Genomic DNA, 19,211 nt, shown 5'->3' with positions numbered 1-19,211 from the left:
GCCCAACCGGACCAGCGGTCACTGGTGCATAAGAACCCGCCGCTAGTCGTTGCATGAAGACTAGGGAGGAGTTAGATCGCGGGGTGGTTCATTAGATAGCGGGAGAACTCCATCCATACCGGCTCGGGGTGATTCTCCGGGCGCACACGGTGGCTTTGTGGTGACTGACAGGTCCTGTTTAGGTGTGAAATGGTCTAATGTTATAGTTGTTTTTTAATAAAGCTTCAGAATGTCAGATGTTGAGTCATTTATTGCTTCTCCATCTGAGGAGAATTTGGAAAAGTGTACAAAGGAACAGTTGGTGAGGCTTGCTGAGCATTATAGTATTGGTTTGGGAGATAAACGGTTAAAAGAAAATGTTAAGGCGGCCTTAAAAACAAAATTAATGGGAATGGGAGTTTTGACCGTGGATCAGGAAGAGTGTACTGCGGTTTCCTCGTTTTCTGTACAAAAAGAGGGCTTAACATTTGAACAACAGAAGGAGCTTCTCATGTTACAGTTGCAGCACGATCAGTTAAAACATGAATTTCAGATTAAAAAACAAGTTGAAATTGAGCGCATCCGGCAGGAGAGAGAAACTGAGAGTGCTCGGTTGGAATTGGAGAAGACTCGTCTGTCCCTGAGTAAAACAGGAGAGCAACATGGTGATGGAAAGGGTGAGCAGGATTCTACTCGTCCTTTTGATGTGAGTAATTTGCGATTGTTGCCACAATTTGACTGTGTCAAAGAGACCCAGATTCATTTTTTGTTTTGTTTGAGCGGGTGGCGAAAGCCAGAGGCTGGCCTGATGTAGACTGCGCTTTAATGCTGCAGTGTGTCCTAACTGGGAAAGCGCAAGAGGTATATTCTTCGTTAAGCACAGAGGGTAGCAGCAGCTATGAGAAGGTTAAAGCGGCTGTCCTGAAGGCTTACGAACTTGTTCCGGAGGCGTACAGGCAACGATTTAGGTCCTGGGAGAGACGTCCTGGCCAGACGTTTGTTGAGTTTGCCAGAGATTTGTCTTTGCATTTTAAACGTTGGTTAACTGCTCTTAATATCACAACTTTTGATGATTTGTGTGAATTACTGGTTTTAGAACAGTTTAAAAATATGCTTCCACCTCGTATTGCCGCGTTTGTTAATGAACGAGATGTAAAGAGTGCATCTAAGGCTGCTATGACGGCTGATGAGTTTGAGCTACTTCACAAGACAAACTTTCGGGAGCGCGTTCCTTCGCGAGATGATTTTGGCTGGAGAGGAAAGCACCCGCGCATTTCATCGGAGCAGATGCGTTCAGGGGCCGTCCCCTCATTTACATCAGGGGCTGAAACGCGACGCAGCTCTGACAGGAGTAAGGTGTGTCACTATTGTCATCAAGCAGGCCACTGGAAGGCTGACTGTCAAGTATTGCAAGCCAGGAATAAAGTAGCAAAACCAAACGTGAAGCCTGCAGCGGCAGTAGCACCTCTTGTGACCTGCAAAGTTTCTGAGACTCTTGTTTCCGACGTTCGTGAACCTGACATTTTGGCTGTGTATTCACCGTTTATTCGGAATGGTTTTGTCTCTTTGGTGGGTGATAAGTCAAAGGTCCCGATTAAAATCTTGAGGGATACCGGAGCTTATGATTCTTATATTGTGGCTTCTGTGTTGTCGTTTTCTGATCAGACTGACACAGGGGACAGTATCCTCAGCCGTGGGATGGGTTTAACGGTGTTGCCTATTCCGTTGCATAAGGTGGTCTTAGACTGTGAACTGGTGAAGGGTGAGGTATCTGTTGGAGTTCGACCAGCATTGCCCATAGAGGGAGTTCACTTCATATTGGGTAATGGGTTGGCTGGTAGTAGAGTTTGGTCTGAGTCAGCTCCTTCACCTTTGATACTTGATCCGGTGGGCTTTTTGTCCAACAAGATTTCTTCTGAAGTACGGGAGATAGTTCCAGCTTGTGTGGTTACACGTAGCATGACTAAAGATGAGACTGTGTCAAACGGCAGCGATGACATCATTACAGCGGAGGTTCCATTGCTGTCTGATTTCCCTCTGGCTGTGTCAGCCAGTGAGCTGAGACAAGAACAGCACAGTGATCCTTCGTTACAGGAACTGTTTGGTCGAGTTTTACCAGCAGCTGAAGTTAACAATGTAGCCACTGGTTATTGTGTGCACAATGGGTTGTTGTTTAGGAAGTGGACGCACCTCGGCTGTGATTATGTTGGAGAGGCTATTTTCCAGTTGGTGGTTCCGGCAAAATTCCGAGCTTTGGTGTTGAGAGTGGCACACGACAAGAATGGACACTTTGGTGTCAGGAAAACATATTTGCACATTTTAAAACATTTCTTTTGGCCTTATATGAAGAAAGATGTTTCTGCATTTATAAAAACTTGTCATGTGTGTCAGTTAACAGGGAAGCCGAATCAGCCTGTGAAGCCTGCTCCTCTTCAGCCGATACCAGCTGTAGGTGAACCTTTTGAACATCTCATAGTGGACTGTGTCGGTCCTTTACCGTGTTCAAAATCTGGCAGTAAGTATCTTCTGACGGTCATGTGCCAGAGCACACGTTATCCTGCTGCGTATCCACTGCGGTCTATTACTGCTAAATCTGTGGTAAGGGCACTTACTCAATTTATTTCAGTGTTTGGCATCCCCAAAGTTGTGCAGTCCGACAGAGGTTCCAATTTTACATCACACATGTTTGGGCAAGTGCTGAGGGCATTAAAAATAATGCATAATAAGTCTTCAGCTTATCATGCACAAAGTCAGGGTGCACTTGAGAGGTTTCACCAGACGTTGAAATCTTTGCTTCGAGCATACTGCACGGAGTTGGACAAGGACTGGGAAGAGGGTCTCCCCTGGTTGATGTTGGCTGCAAGAGAGGCAGTTCAAGAGAGTACAGGGTTTAGCCCAAATGAATTAGTTTTCGGACATACGGTACGTGGTCCTTTGTCTGTCTTAAAGGACGACTGGGTTGAAACAGAACCTCCCAGAAATTTGATTGACTTTGTTAATGGTTTCCGTCATCGTTTGTTTGTTGCTGGCACTTTAGCAAGAGAGAGGTTGGAGACTGCTCAGACTAAAATGAAAAAACTGTATGATCGCCGCTCAGTACACCGTGAGTTCAGTCCAGGAGACCAAGTTTTGGCTCTTATGCCTATGGTGGGATCACCATTTGAAGGTAGGTTTGCAGGCCCTTATAGTGTTATAAAAAAAATGTCCGATCTTAATTATTTAATTTCTACACCAGGTCGTAAACAATCAAAGAAACTATGTCATGTAAATCTGCTTAAACCATATTATAAGCGTGAGTCTGTTCCTGTGGTGGGTCATACTTCTGAGTCTATACGTCCTGTGTTGGCTGTGAGTTCTGTGGTAGAAGGTTCAGAGAAAGATGGTGTTGTGTTGATGTGTATGTGAGTGGGGCGCCACTAGTGGTATATACAGACCACAATCCGCTGACATTTTTGAAGTCTTTTAGGTCACCCAATCAGAGACTGGTAAGGTGGGCTCTATTTTTGCAGGGATATGACCTCACCATTTTACATATTAAAGGGACAGAAAATGTCATGGCAGATGCTTTGTCTCGTGCACCTGTGCCATAACTTTTGACCTGTAGTTTCCTTGATAATGCTTTATTGATGCCTTGTGTGTTGTGGTATTGCTGCTCTGTTCTCCTCTCTTAATTTGCTTCTCAGGTACCGGGGTTGCTGAGATTGAGCAGGGTAGTTTATGCGGCACACTGTTGGGTGGATATAAAACATTGGATTTGTATACATTCCTTGTTTAACACTGGTTTTGGAGGATTTTGATATTTTGGTTATGGGTAAATTTTTGGGTGGTCTGGATGGTTTGGAGCCGGTGACTCCTTTGGAGCCCCGACTTTATGGGGGGAGGTGTGACGGCCCCCGTGTGTGGTTGCCTACTAGGTGAATTAATAACAGCTGTTCTCTTAAAGGTGCTGGGATTGGCCAGGAGAAGTGATTGAGATGTGGAGCACCTGGGCCCGCTGCTCCACTTCTACTATATATACTTGCTTCCTGTGAACTACAGGGCGTTGGGTTCTCTCCGCTCCCGGTTCCAGCCGCCGAGACATATGCACCATTTATTTTAGCTTCCTTTGTTAGTGCACTTTCCAACGCTTTGCATTACATTATTTCCACCCAGCCACATTTACACTACTGATCTTACAGACTATACACACTTCATGCTTATTGTTATCCTTTGTATATTTTTCTTTAATTTGTAATAAATGGCGTGACTATTTTTTGAAAGAGCACTCCTCTTGTCTTTTGTCATGGCCTTGGAGCCGGGTTATGACAGTATATACAATATCAGCCTCCTAGGTCAACATGGGGCCAGATGGTACCTAACATTTGACTGAGTAGGTGTGTTCTCCATTCTCCAAACTCGGCGGCGGCGGCGCAGCGACTTCCAATCGCTGGGCCGTTTACAATCGTCGTTAACAAGCTATCGTTAACGTCGCTACCATCGTGCGGGAGTATCAGGGACAATAAAGTGTTAAAACTTGTGAAATCGGCGGAAATCCAATCCCTGAAAAAAAGCAGAATTCCGCGAATTCGCGGAAAAATCACATCCCTGCATATTCCCACCTGTTGGCAAAGCGTAGAGTGTTGACTGTGCTCACATGTCATGTATTTATCATGTATTCTTAATAGTATGTGTTCTGTTTTATTGTTTTGCTGTGCAGCTTGACTTCTTGCCTTGTCTAAGACTAATTTCTCCCACAGGAGACAATAAAGTAAACTTGAACTTCTCATTCAGTGCTTTTTATTTCATTATTTTGTACATTGTAGATTAATACTGAAGACATCAAAACTATAAAATAAGACATATACAATTATATTGTCAACAAAAAGTGTTCATCTTCAGTATTAATCTACAATGTACAAAACAATACAAATAAAGAAAAAGCATTGAATGAGGAGGTGTGTCCACACTATTCACCGTTGGTGTATATGACAACATGCACACAGATTATTTAGCAGGACAAAGAACTAACCGTGCATGTGCGTGAATTTTCCCCAATGAAGGAGTCTCTCAGGACCTGGGTGAGCTTACTGGCTCTGAATGGAGCGTGTGGTTTGTTACGACCAAGAGCTCTGATACACTCCTGAAACAAGAAGAGAGGGAAAGACAGGATATAGTAAATAAAAAGAATGAAATAAATGTGTATTTTGTCTTTTCACGAACAAACAAGTGGCAGAAAACACTGTGGACAACACTGCTGCCGTCCACAGAGCTTCAGGGCCAACAGGCTTTTGTTGATCTCAGCTCCTTCCAGACAGTCTGTCATGTGAGGTGGATCTGGACCCGTGCGGAGGACCACGCTACCAAGGCGGAATTGGGTGTAAAACAGGTTTATTGTAAGGGGTGGAGATGGTCCGGGAAGCAGTGGAGGTGGATAGAGGGTTCTGGCAGCAGGGAGGGAGTAAAGCCGGGGATCGGCGGCCGTGGCGCCTCCGGTGGGGAGCAGAGTGTGGTGGCAGATGTTTGGTGGGGATCCCTGGCGGCGGTGCTGGTCCGGGGGTTCCGTGGCGGGGTCCAGTAACGGTTCGGTGGGGTCCGGGGGGCACCAGGAGACGAGGAGAGGGGAGGAGAATCGGAGAAGGGGTCCAGGCAGTCAAGGCAGAGCAGGTTCGGAACAGAATGGGCTGGTCGGGGCAGGGGCAAGGAGCCTGGACAGCTGGTCCTAGGCAGACGAGAGGAAACAGAGTTAGTAAGGCGCAAAAAGCATAGTAATCACAAAATGGCGAAATGATGACTGACTGTGTGTCTAGTTTAACAATCTGACAGGGAGTGGAATGATGAGCCGGTTCTTATTGCTGAGGTGGTAATCAACGAGATGTCTTCCAGCTGCCCGGGATCCATGGATGTGGCTGATTACCTGAGTGGAGTCAGCTGAGAAGCTCAACTCCACTCAGGTGCCACACTGCAGGGGAAGACAGAGGTAGAGGAGCGGATGGGAGACTGAAAGGGAGACACAGAGACAGAGGAACAGAGAGGCAGAGAGACAGAGGAGAAAGGTAGGGAAAAGGGGTTTTTAGGGATGTCAGGTGGGGATGGGATGAGGAGAGGACTCTGACAGAGTCTGGCGGTCGGCAGTCGACGTATCGGCGCCCCTCTCATTTCCTGCAAGGTCGATGACGGAGAACTTCCCATGCATCTTTCCCTTCCTCCGAAGAATGATCTGGAACACCGCGTGGCTGCGGGATGAGTGAGCGTTGGCACACGTCTGCCCTGATGTTCTGGAAGAGAGAGGAAAGAGATGTAAAGATGAACAACAGGCGAACGAGGGTGAATGGAGAAAGAAAGACAATGACATTTGCACATGTAAGTAACAACAGTTGCAATATGTTTATCAAACATGTACTGAACAAATGCCGCAATGTTTCTGTTGTCCTACCTGCAGCTGTTGCCCACTTCAATGAGTTTCAGGACATCTTCTGTGCACTTGACCTCCTTCTCCTGAAGCCCCACATCCTGCATCTGCTGCTTCCCATCCTCCAGCAGGATTTACGATTCAGGAGGTCAAACACCTGTCAGCACACACACAATACAGTCAGCGTCGGTTAGTGTTGATCACACATGAAATATGGTCACACCAATCACGAGATGATTACACTTGCCTTTTCATTGTAGATTTGAAAGAAGGCTGCATACACTTGTAGATCTAAATTCTTGTAATTGGGTTTCTTCAAAATGACAAATACATCCTGAGCCGCACAAAAAGAGATTTACGATTTCAACCGTGTTAAAGTAGAATCTCTACAAAATACCCACACAATTAAAATGTGAAGTAGTTTAGTCAACGAGGTGCATTAAATTAGGTCAGAAATCACAGCTCATCTGTTTACCAGCTAATGCATAAATTCCTTTCCAGCAGTCTTGGTTCTTTCCAGAGAAATCTCCACCCATAGTCTACAATGCAATACAGGTGAAGATATAGTTACATTCAGCAGAGTTGAAGCAAAGTAAAAACCCTCAGTTTCAGCTTTTGCAAGAGAAAAAGTCGTTGCCTGTAACTCACGTGTGTTTTTCCGCTTCCTGTCTGTCCGTAGGCCAAGCAGGTGGCCATGCCTCTCTCAAAGATGGTCTCCACTAGAGGTCTGGCAGTGAACCTGCAGAAGAAGACAGAACACAAGTTTATTCTCTATCTGCTAAAGCAAGATACAATAAATAATTATGTGCACACACAATAAACATGTTAGTCACTAATTCAGATCTGTAAAACAACACAATGTGCTCATTGTATTGTTTAGTCAGTCAGGTGTGACCTGTTCAGTGCTCATCATTATTATTGGAATACAACAAGTATAATGATATAATGATTAATAGTTTTATTATTGTTAACATAATAGCAACCAGTTTGACAAATGCTCAAATGCACTTTAGGATATACAGCTTCTGAAGCAAGTTTATTATTCAGTGCTGGAGCGTGGGGCTACCTGTGAGGTTTTTCTCTACAACAATGTCTTGTCCTCACATTACAAAGTGCATCGAGAGGACTTGTGTTATGATCGGTTGCTATATGAATAAAACTGAATTAAGCTTCGTCACAAGTGGGACGGTGGTCATGCGTGTGAACTCTGCACTTACCTAGGCAAGAACAAGGTCAAGCAAGACAAAAACACAAAGTACAGAGGAATATTAACAAGTGGCTTAAAATGTTAAAGTCAAATTAATATGAATTAACAAGGTTCCCACTCTTTTCTGGAAATCATTTTTCAGGACGGTTTCTGGCGTTTGTGTAGTGTCTTAGTATTATACATTTAGGATTCAGACTATTTGTTAAATCTTTATTTACTCTGATTTCTTATGAATATATTATGTTGATTTACTGTTTATGTACCCTAAATTTCAATTTGCCATTTTTTTTTATTTTTGTCACCATTGTTTTTCATTTTCAAGATCTTATTTATTAACTTGCATTATTTTAGCTACTCCTATTTTATAGTTAAGTGTGCATTAGTTACCAAGAACATTTTCACTTAATTTCCTATGTCTGATTTTTGTTCATTAAGAAGGTAGAACGAGATAAATCATTTTCCAGGACAATTCAAGCTTTTCCTGGGCATTTTATTTTCCATATGTTTTCCATGACTGCAAAATTGGTCTATCATTTTTCAGGTTTTCCAGGACGCGTGGGGACCCCGATTAGAGGTTCAGCGTCCCGTATTCGGGCCGTTTTGAGATGTGCATCAGCATTTTTCAAAACTGACCAAAGCTGCAAACTCCATGATAGAAACACTATACACCCATGGAAAGCTTAGATTCTCATGAATCCGCCGGTATGAACCACTTTCAGATGTGATTACCACAGCGGGTAATATAAACACATTTGTCCAACAAACAACAAATCACGTAAACAGCAAAACTCACCTTTGAAGGCTCATAACTGGTCACAGATGAAAATATTCCACAAAAAACGGCCATAATCCAAGCTTAGACATCCAGACAAAACAAGCCAGTATAATATATTGTCCAAAACATGTCTTGAAATCAGTAAATAATCCACAAATAGCACAAATATTTTTTTTGCGTTTGAACAAGTTTTTTCTTTGATTGAAAACGTTTTGTTTTTTTTTAATTGAAGTGAAGTTTTTTCTGATTGAGAACATGTTTTGCGATTGGAGCAACTTTTTTTTCGACTGAAAAATAAAACAAATTTACCTTCATACAGATGCGCCATGAGCATCACTTCACCAACATTTGGGTGTTCAGTTTTTATTTGTGACACTTCAATATCGAGTGGTTGATCACTGATTAGATCAAATTTTGATGTTGGAATATTGTAGTCTTGTAGTAATTTATAGAAAGTTGGCCTTGAGATTCCAAGAGTAGATGCTGCTTCAGTAAAAGTGGTTTTCAGGGAAAGAACATGTTCAAGCTCCTCTCTGGATATATCATGCCTTCCTTGGTAGGTACCCTACAACACAGGAAATAAATATTACTTTAAATATGTTTGGATCACAAAAGATGGCTAATTCAAAAGAAATTGAAACATATTAAAGACATTTATTACACATTTGAAGAAAATGTAATAACATTTCATTACAGATGAGCATTAAGCAGTCCATTCTGAAGAGAACTGTTGAGATAATACTCATTGCTGACTTACAGTTGAATGATATTAAATAATCTGGAAAATCCACATATTACAGCAACTCAGAAAAAATAAACATGAGTACTGATCAGTACTTACTGACTGAGAGGTCACTGGGGTGAAGTCTGGTGCTGTTAAAGATACCGTACCATCAGTGCCGGAGTCCTGAAGAGTTTAAGAATATGATTCAAATCAGAAACACGTAATTACGCTGTTACATGATGTATGTAATATGAAACCAGCAATAAAATTAAAGTGGAAATATTAAACAAGTCATGTTAAAAACACAAATAGACATCTAGGTCAAATCAGTATGACAGCATAGCATGCGGTAGGATGTCAAAGTGGAGGGAGACGGTGTGGCTGATCTAAGAGCAGCGTAGTTCCGGACAGCCTGTAGAGACATTGTCAACGCATTAGCGACATTTCTTCAATGTGTCAAAACGTGTGTGCTCAGAAATAACATTTTTAAAAAAGCAACTATACTATGCATGAAGTGAACTGACGCTAGTAGCAAATCTCGTCTGGGCTAACGTTAGCTCGTTTACAGTAAATAAGCCTTGCTTGATGTAATATACGTCGTGTACGACGCCATGTCAGGTGATCAACAGGTCTCCTTTTATTCTGTGGTCTCACAACACAGTAACAACATGAACAAGCTACAGTGTCATCTAGGGGACAAACCGAATATTGCAGCTCTTATAATGAATACACTACATCTCCCTTTCTCAAGATAATTCTTTCTTTCCTGTAGAAGAATGCTGTAACCGTTGTGAACCAGGTAAGTAACTATATCACCCAAAAGTACTCAAACATTCTACCGTCTACACCTTTCCTGCGTATCACAAAAACAATTAACTTCAACCCAACACTCCGTATTTCAATTCTAACAGAACATAACTTATCCTCAAAGTCATGACAAAATCACATCATTACAATCAGTATACAGCAGTTAAATATCAACCTTTGTGGCTTTTTTTTTTTATATATATATATATATACGCATACACATCTTTATTCAAACCGTGAACCAAACCATAACAGTCAGTAAGTTAGCCTATTTTAATTATTCCAAATAACGTTTTGGCACTCTTACTGGTCTTCCACAGCGTGTTGTAGTCACAGGGCTATTTACAGTCTCATCAGTCACTACTCTTGGACTGGGTGGTACAGTGTAACAGTCAGGTGTGGGATTGGGTGTATCAGCACTTGACAAAGTGCCTTGTCCCACATCGCCTGAGTGCTCTGATAGTGTGTCATCAGGTGTCCCTGGGAAAGATGTCTCTTTAGTTTTGAGCAAGTGTCTGCGATTCCTTCTGTACATTTGTCCTTCCGTCGTTTTGACTATGTAGGATCTTGGCAAGTCATGTTTCTGTATCACTGTAGCTGATTCCCACTTGCTGCCTTGTCTAATCCTCACATGCTCACCAACCTGGAGATGAGGCAGTGTCCTGGTTCCTCGATCAAAGTAATGTTTCTGTCTTTGTTGTCTGTTCACAAGGTTGCTCCTAACATTGTCATAGAGAGCTGGCTGCAGCAATGTTTTTGTCACCGGTAATTTTGACTTGAGCCTTCTCCCCAAGAGCATCTGAGCAGGTGAGAGGCCAACCCCGCTCAGTGGCGTGTTCCGGTATTCCAGCAGGGCCAAGTATGGGTCTCCAGAGCTGTCCTGTGCTTTTCTCAACAGGTTTTTCACTGTCTGAACAGCTCTCTCAACTTGCCCATTTGACTGTGGAAACGTCGGACTGGAGGTGGTGTGTTTAAACCCCCAGTCGGTGCTGAAGTCCACCATCTCCTGACTCACCAGCTGTCTACCATTGTCTGAAAATAACTCATCTGGCACACCATGCCTTGCAAAGATAGACTTGAGTGCAACGATTACATGTTTGCTTGAGGTTCCACTCAGCTTCACAATCTCTGGAAACTTCGAAAAATAATCCACACACAAAAGAAACTCTGCATCATTGAAATGAAACAAATCCACACCTATCTTTTCCCATGCTCTCTCAGGTACTGCATGTGACATGAGTGGCTCTTTAGGATTCTCATTTTTGTGTGCATTGCATACAGTACACTGAGATACAACTTCCTCTATCTGTTTTGCCATACCTGGCCAGTACAGTATGTCACGGGCTCTCTCTTTACACTTAACTATACCCATGTGTGACTCGTGGATTTTTCTGAGCATTTCACTTCTCAGTGTGTTTGGAACTACTAACCTTGAGTTCTTGAATATTAGTCCATCAGTATAACACAGTTCTTCTCTGAATGTCCAGTATTGTTTGATTTTGTCTGGAAGCAGTCTCTGTTTATCCGGCCATCCTTTCAGAATTGCATTCGCGACCAGTCCCAACTCTGCATCTTCTTCCGTGGCCTTTCTGAATTCCTGCAACTTTTCCTTTGATACTGGAAGTTGCTGGCTGACAGAGTTAACTTCCAGCTCGTCATCAAGAAGTTTCTCATTTTGTTCTTTCAGAAACTCTCTGCTTAGAGCATCAGCGATATGCATTTCCTTGCCTGGTTTGTATTTGACTTCAAGACTGTACTTTTGAAGCCTCAAGAGCATTCTTTGCAACCTGGCTGGGGCGCTGAGAAGTGACTTTTTAAATATCACTTCCAGTGGTTTATGATCACTTTCTACATGTACATGTCTTCCATATAGATACTGGTGAAACTTCTCACAGCCAAATACAATTGCAAGCAGCTCTTTCTCAATTTCTGCATAACGTTTTTGACAGTCGGTTACCGCTCTGGAGCCATATGCCACTGGATGTCCCTCTTGAAGTAGCACAGCTCCCAAACCCTCAGAACTCGCATCAACAGACAATGTTACTGGCTTGTCGACATCATAGTACTTGAGCACTGGTGCTCGGCTTACAAGAACTTTTAGTTTGTCAAAACTTTGTTGTTGTTCTGTCCCCCAGTGCCATTCTGCATTTCCTTCCAGCTTCCTCAGAGGGGCACTGATATCCGAGAGGTTAGGGATGAACTTGGAGAGGTATTGAAGTAACCCAGTGAACCTCTGGAGCGCAGCTTTATCTTCTGGTGCAGGCATGTCTTGAATCGCTCTGATCTTTTCAGGATCAGGCTTGAGTCCTTCCTCACTGAGCACATGTCCAATGTAAGTGATTTCAGTCATTCTTATTTTACACTTACTTTTGTTCAGTTTCAGATTAATGCTTCTGAGGCGATCTAGCAGTTGCCTCAAACGAATGTCATGCTGCTCTATGCTCTCTCCCCAAACTAGAATATCATCCATTACATTGACTACACCTTCTAGCCCTTCTAGGTGTCTGGCCATGCACCTCTGGAACACCTCTGGTGCTGATGATATACCAAATGGAAGCCTTTTAAATCGATATCTCCCAAATGGTGTATTGAAGGTACACAGGTGAGAGCTTTGTTCATCTAGTTGGATTTGCCAAAATCCATGATTTGCATCCAAAACTGAAAAGCATTTGGCATTTGGCATTTCAGCTACCACTTCTTCTATTGTACGTAGTGGGTGGTGTTCTCTCTTAATGGCTTTATTGAGGTCTTGTGGGTCAATACAGATCCGGACTTTGTTAGGTTTTGTTACAGTCACCATACTGTTTACCCAATCTCTAGGTTCCGTTTGTTTGGTTATCACCCCTAAACTTTCCATTCTCTTCAGTTCTGTCTCAATCTTGTCTTTTAGTGCGACAGGAACTTTCCTGGGTGCATGAACAACTGGAGTAACATCTGGATTCGTCTTGATGTGGTGCACTCCTGGTATGCAGCCTAATCCAGAGAACAAGTCCTCATATTCACTAAGAATGTCACTCTCTGTTTTAAGTACATGTAGTCTTTTGACAAGACCCATTTCTTCACATGACTGTCCTCCCAGGATTGCAGGTGCCTTGTTCTTTATTACTTCAAATTCCACATCATACTTGTTATCTTTGTACTGACAGGTCAGCATGATTCTTCCTTTAGCTTGAATTTTGTGACCTGCATATGCAACAAGCTTGGAATGTGATTTGCTCATCTTTTTGTCCAATCTCAGCTTTCTGAGGTCACTCACAGAAATGACGTTACAGTCAGCTCCTGTATCCAGCCTGAATTTCAAAACTTTCTGGTTGACAATCAGATTTTCTTGCCACTTTTCTTTCTTTGTATCCACAGTATTGATCTGTGAGACTGGGTTGTCATGTTTATCTGCTTGGATTGTGCCAATAAAGAGTTCATCATCGGCCTCTGCTTTGTTTATCTGTTGCACTTTATGGTTATCTGTGTGTCTTCTTGAATTACACATTTTTGCATAGTGATTCTTTCTGTGGCAGGCTTTGCACACTTGTCCGTAGGCAGGACATTTCCTTGGCTCATGTCTGTATCCACATCTGGTGCAGTTTCCTTGATTTTTCATCTTTGTACTCTGTGATGTGGCACCTTTAGCTTGCTGTCTGTCATGCTGTTTTTGCTTGGAGACTTTGTTAACCGGAACTTCAACCTCTTCATGTAGACTTTTGAGCTGAGTCTCAGATAGCTCACTGGCTCTACAAATATCTATTGCTTTTTTCAGCGTGAGGTCAGGTTCTCTTAGAAGTCGTCCTCTAACTTGATCATTTGTGATGCCACACACGATCCGATCCCGAATCAGTGAGTCTGCGAGATGCTCAAACTCACAGTCTCTTGCCTTATTCTTCAAATCTGTCATACACACGTGGACAAAACTGTTGGTACCCCTCAGTTAAAGAAGGAAAAACCCACAATTCTCACTGAAATCACTTGAAACTCACAAAAGTAACAATAAATAAAAATTTATTGAAAATTAAATAATCAAAAATAGCCATTACTTTTGAATTGTTGATTAACATAATTATTAAAAAAAAACAAACTAATGAAACGGGCCTGGACAAAAATGATGGTACCTCTATAAAAGATTGAAAACTATTTGACCAGAGTGACATGATTAACTCAGGTGTGTCATTTAAATGACATCACAGGTGTTTCCAAACTCATAATCAGTCAGTCTGCCTATTTAAAGGGAGACAAGTAGTCACCCTGCTGTTTGGTGAAAAGGTGTGTACCACACTGAACATGGACAACAGAAAGCGAAGGAGAGAATTGTCCCAGGACATCCGAAAAAAAATGATAGACAAACATCTTAAAGGTAAAGGCTATAAGACCATCTCTAAACAGCTTGAAGTTCCTGTGACAACAGTGGCTCATATTATTCAGAAGTTCAAGACCCACGGGACAGTAGCCAACCTCCCTGGACGTGGCCGCAAGAGGAAAATTGATGACAAATTGAAGAGACGGATCGTTCGAATTGTATCCAAAGAGCCCAGAGCAACCTCCAAAGAAATTAAAGGTGAACTCCAAGGCCAAGGTACATCAGTGTCAGATCGCACCATTCGTCGTTGTTTGAGCCAAAGTGGACTTCATGGGAGACGACCAAGGAGGACACCACTGCTGAAAAAAACTCATAAAAAAGCCAGACTGGAATTTGCAAAAATGCATGTTGACAAGCCACAAAGCTTCTGGGAGAATGTCCTTTGGACAGATGAGACCAAACTGGAGCTTTTTGGTAAGGCACATCAACTCTATGTTCATAGACTCAAAAACCAAGCATACGAAGAAAAGAACACTGTCCCTACGGTGAAACATGGAGGAGGCTCAGTAATGTTTTGGGGCTGCTTTGCTGCATCTGGCACAGGGTGTCTTGAAAGTGTGCAAGGTACGATGAAATCTGAAGACTATCAAGGCATTCTGGAGAGAAATGTGCTGCCTAGTGTCAGAAAGCTTGGTCTCAGTCGCAGGTCATGGGTCTTCCAACAGGACAACGATCCAAAACACACAGCCAAAAACACCCAAGAATGGCTGAGAGAAAAGCGTTGGACTATTCTAAAGTGGCCTTCTATGAGCCCAGATCTGAATCCCATTGAACATATGTGGAAGGAGCTGAAACATGCCATTTGGAGAAGACACCCATCAAACCTGAGACAACTGGAGCTGTTTGCTCATGAGGAGTGGGCCAAAATACCTGTTGACAGCTGCAGAACGCTCATTGACAAATACAGAAATCGTTTAATTGCAGTGATTGCCTCAAAAGGTTGTGCAACAAAATATTAAGTTATGGGTACCATCATTTTTGTCCAGCCCTATTTCATTAGTTTGTTTTTTAAAATAATTATGTTAATCAACAATTCAAAAGTGATGGCTGATTTTGATTATTTAATTTTCAATAAATTTTTATTTATTGTTACTTTTGTGAGTTTCAAGTGATTTCAGTGAGAATTGTGGGTTTTTCCTTCTTTAACTGAGGGGTACCAACAATTTTGTCCACGTGTGTATATGCATCAATACCTTCAGACTTTCCTTGTACTCGTGTGAAGAATAAATGTCTTAAATATGTTACATTTTTCCGTGGCTCACAATGTCGGCGAAACAGCTCTTTCAAAACGTTGTAGTCATCCACGTCTTCATCGAAGTCAAGCGTATTAAAAACTTTAATTGCTTCGTCCCCAGCCACGTGCAGAAATGTGGCTCTTTTCACTTCGTCAGACTTTTCATTAACTCCGCTGGCAACAAGAAAAAGTTCAAACCTCTGGATCCAGATCCTCCAATTTTCCGCTAGATTTCCTTCTCGACTTAGTGAGGTCGGGGGTTTCATCTGCTCCATGTCCTTTTCTCTGCCTCAACTTCTAGATTCATTCTGACACCATGTAATATACGTTGTGTACGACGCCATGTCAGGTGATCAACAGGTCTCCTTTTATTCTGTGGTCTCACAACACAGTAACAACATGAACAAGCTACAGTGTCATCTAGGGGACAAACCCAATATTGCAGCTCTTATAATGAATACACTACACTTGAGCTAATGCTAGGCGAGAAACACTTACCGAGTGCTGTTGTGGCTCTGCGGCAGCCGTTGTAGCTGACACTGGGTTAATTTCTTGTATAGCTGCCAGAACGGCCCTTCCAATACTTTCAGCCAAAGGTGAATCCCTCGACATTGTGTGGTAAGCGTGGGGCGCGTAGCGACAGTGACCGAGTGGAGATGACGGCAAGGCAGACATGACAGTTCACATATCACTAAGCAAGCTTCCCGAGCTTTTATTTTGGTACTTCCTGTAACCGGGAGTGTCAATTTGCACATTAGCTAAATATTTAGTTGGAACTGAGAGATTTAGATTTAACATTTAGATTTAGATTTAACATTTAGATTTAGATTTGTTATTTAGATTTACCATTTAGATCTAGTTTATTATTTAGATTTAGATTTAACATTTAAATTTAATATTTGACATTTATCCGTGACATTTACTATTTAGATTTAATTATTTCAGTTATTTATGAGATGACATATATTGGTGTAAATGTCCTAAAAGGTGACCTGCAAAAATTCACACCAGTTGTTTTTTACATGGTTTACAGTTAAATGTGACAAAATGCCTCCATAGCCCACCTGACGGCTTCATTTAGATGCCCGACCTCTGGAGGAAGATGTTGGGGCGTCTGGGACATACTCTTCGTCAGAGGAGTCATGCAATTCTGAACTCGAGATAGAAATAAATAAACAATGTAACACATATACACGCGTAAATGCACTAAGTTTGATAAACAACGTCATCGAGAGGGATACACGAGTGTAATCACATATTGAAACTTTACTAGTTCGTCCGAGCAGATTCATGTTATTTTGGTATTAGGACAAGTTAGACTCAATACAGCATTCTAACGTAATTCCTTTATTATTTACTAAATGTACTAAATGTAGAAGAGTGGAAAACAGCAAAACAGGCGAGATGCTGCAGCACTCCGGGCACTTCTCTCTTGTACTGCGCTCGTGCACAAATAAAGGGGCGAAATCAGAGGGAGGGAGGGTGGGACCAACAGTGTTTTGGGAGACGCTGCGATTCAAACTCCGGACAGCAGCTTTAAGCAGTCCATTCTGAAGAGAACTATTGAGATAATACTCATTGCTGACTTACAGTTGAATGATATTAAATAATCTGGAAAATCCACACATGACAGCAACTCAGAAAAAATAAACATGACTACTGATCAGTACTTACTGACTGAGAGGTCACTGGGGTGAAGTCTGGTGCTGTTAAAGATACCGTACCATCAGTGCCGGAGTCCTGAAGAGTTTAAGAATATGATTCAAATCAGAAACACGTAATTACGCTGTTACATGATGTATGTAATATGAAACCAGCAATAAAATTAAAGTGGAAATATTACACAAGTCATGTTAAAAACACAAATAGACATCTAGGTCAAATCAGTATGACAGCATACCATGCGGTAGGATGTCAAAGTGGAGGTAGACGGTGTGGCTGATCTAAGAGCAGCGTAGTTCCGGACAGCCTGGAGAGACATTGTCAACGCATTAGCGACATTTCTTCAATGTGTCAAAACGTGTGTGCTCAGAAATAACATTTTTAAAAAAGCAACTATACTATGCATGAAGTGAACTGACGCTAGTAGCAAATCTCGTCTGGGCTAACGTTAGCTCGTTTACAGTAAATAAGCCTTGCTTGAGCTAATGCTAGGCAGGAAACACTTACCGAGTGCTGTTGTGGCTCTGCGGCAGCCGTTGTAGCTGACGCTGGGTTAATTTCTTGTATAGCTGCCAGAACGGCCCTTCCAATACTTTCAGCCAAAGGTGAATCCCTCGACATTGTGTGGTAAGCGTGGGGCGCGTAGCGACAGTGACCGAGTGGAACCGAGATGACGGCAAGGCAGACATGACAGTTCACATATCACTAAGCGAGCTCCCCGAGCTTTTATTTTGGTACTTCCTGTAACCGGGAGTGTCAATTTGCACATTAGCTAAATATTTAGTTGGAACTGAGAGATTTAGATTTAACATTTAGATTTAGATTTAACATTTACATTTAGATTAACATTTAGATTTAGATTTATTATTTAGATTTAGATTTAACATTTAGATTTAATATTTGACATTTATCCCCGACATTTACTATTTAGATTTAATTATTTCAGTTATTTATGAGATGACATATACTGGTGTAAATGTCCTAAAAGGTGACCTGCAAAAATTCACACCAGTTGTGTTTTTACATGGTTTACAGCTAAATGTGACAAAATGTTGCTGTTATTTTTTGCATGAGCTGCTTTACAAACAGCACCCCATGGAAAAGTCATTCTGTCGATCTTCACCTGACGTATGAACTTCCCCTTCTTTACTTCTTCTACAGCTCTCTCCAAATCCTTAAGAGAAGCTGAAGTCCTGTCTGTCTTCCACTAGTCTCAAAATTAAAATGTCACATCATTTTGGTTCTAACATGTAAAAATACCAAATAAAATTAATAATGTAATTATTTACCAATTATCAAATTTGCCTTCATCACAAAAATGCATCATCCAGGCGGTTTACAGTTCACTACATACTAACACTTTAGCCTCATTTAGTAGCTTACTAATGCACTAACGTGTACAATAGTTTCAGATGCCTCAATAATTATACAGACACGACACTCATACAACCATGAAGAATTTACTTTGAGCAGGAAGCAATTGTTTTATACACTAAAATGTGTTATTCCATGTGCATGTAAAGGATACTTCTTCAAAAATGTTTGGCCACATGAACAATTTCTTCCATGGTTTTCGAGAACCAACTAACCCACAGACTCTCCCCTAAGGGATATTTTCAAAAGGTGACATTTTTAAATCTGTGATTCTGTTCAAGGTGTCAAAGTACAGTCATCGCAATCCTTAAGATCCAGTCATTATTCGGGGCTAGTAACTCTTGATGCTTCAAAATCATTAAAATAACTTGATTTTAATCTGTATGAAGCTAAAACTCTCCACTTCAGTCTGTTTGAATGACGTGCACTAATAATGCTTATTGGAGAGATATTGGGCAGCAAAACGGAAAACTTTGACCAGCTGCAGGCGCTGAAAGGAAAAGAGGATCTGGTGACCACAAATGTTTGTACAAAATTTCATGCCAATTTTTCAAACTCTTGTTGACATATTTCAGTGTGGAATCAAATCTCATTTAGTCTTATCTGTAGTTGAAATCATTATTCATTATTCTAAAGCATTGATGAACAAAAGAGAAAATATGCTGCGTATTAGTAAAATATATGACATTTACAAAGGCTGGTACTCATCTCCT

At 41.7% G+C, this 19,211-nt stretch overlaps 3 long non-coding RNA genes across 7 annotated transcripts; all 3 read right to left on the bottom strand.

Moving 5' to 3' along the window:
* Nucleotides 1-4,994: 4,994 nt before the first annotated feature.
* On the bottom strand, nt 4,995-6,484 carry LOC127535235 (uncharacterized). The gene is made up of 3 exons (XR_007944056.1): nt 6,392-6,484; nt 5,755-6,233; nt 4,995-5,677 (listed from the first exon to the last, which is right to left on the bottom strand). It is a non-coding gene; the product is annotated as an uncharacterized LOC127535235 (long non-coding RNA).
* A 129-nt stretch (nt 6,485-6,613) lies between these two features.
* Nucleotides 6,614-7,111, bottom strand: LOC127535236 (uncharacterized). Its single transcript, XR_007944057.1, has 3 exons — nt 7,016-7,111; nt 6,843-6,906; nt 6,614-6,701 (listed from the first exon to the last, which is right to left on the bottom strand). It is a non-coding gene; the product is annotated as an uncharacterized LOC127535236 (long non-coding RNA).
* Nucleotides 7,112-8,718: 1,607 nt separating this feature from the next.
* LOC127535185 (uncharacterized) lies at nt 8,719-17,830 on the bottom strand. 5 transcript variants are annotated; one of them, XR_007943848.1, is made up of 4 exons: nt 17,632-17,830; nt 17,306-17,431; nt 17,137-17,202; nt 8,719-8,914 (listed from the first exon to the last, which is right to left on the bottom strand). It is a non-coding gene; the product is annotated as an uncharacterized LOC127535185 (long non-coding RNA). The 5 variants fall into 5 exon arrangements; XR_007943847.1 differs by lacking the exon at nt 17,137-17,202 and adding an exon at nt 9,191-9,256; XR_007943851.1 differs by having other exon boundaries at nt 8,721-8,914; nt 17,363-17,431; nt 17,632-17,827.
* Nucleotides 17,831-19,211: the final 1,381 nt, after the last annotated feature.

Source organism: Acanthochromis polyacanthus, chromosome 8 (assembly GCF_021347895.1).
Source record: "Acanthochromis polyacanthus isolate Apoly-LR-REF ecotype Palm Island chromosome 8, KAUST_Apoly_ChrSc, whole genome shotgun sequence".
NCBI lineage: Eukaryota > Metazoa > Chordata > Actinopteri > Pomacentridae > Acanthochromis > Acanthochromis polyacanthus.
The sequence above is the reverse complement of the archived record's forward strand: the minus strand, read 5'-3'. Positions and strand labels throughout refer to the sequence as shown.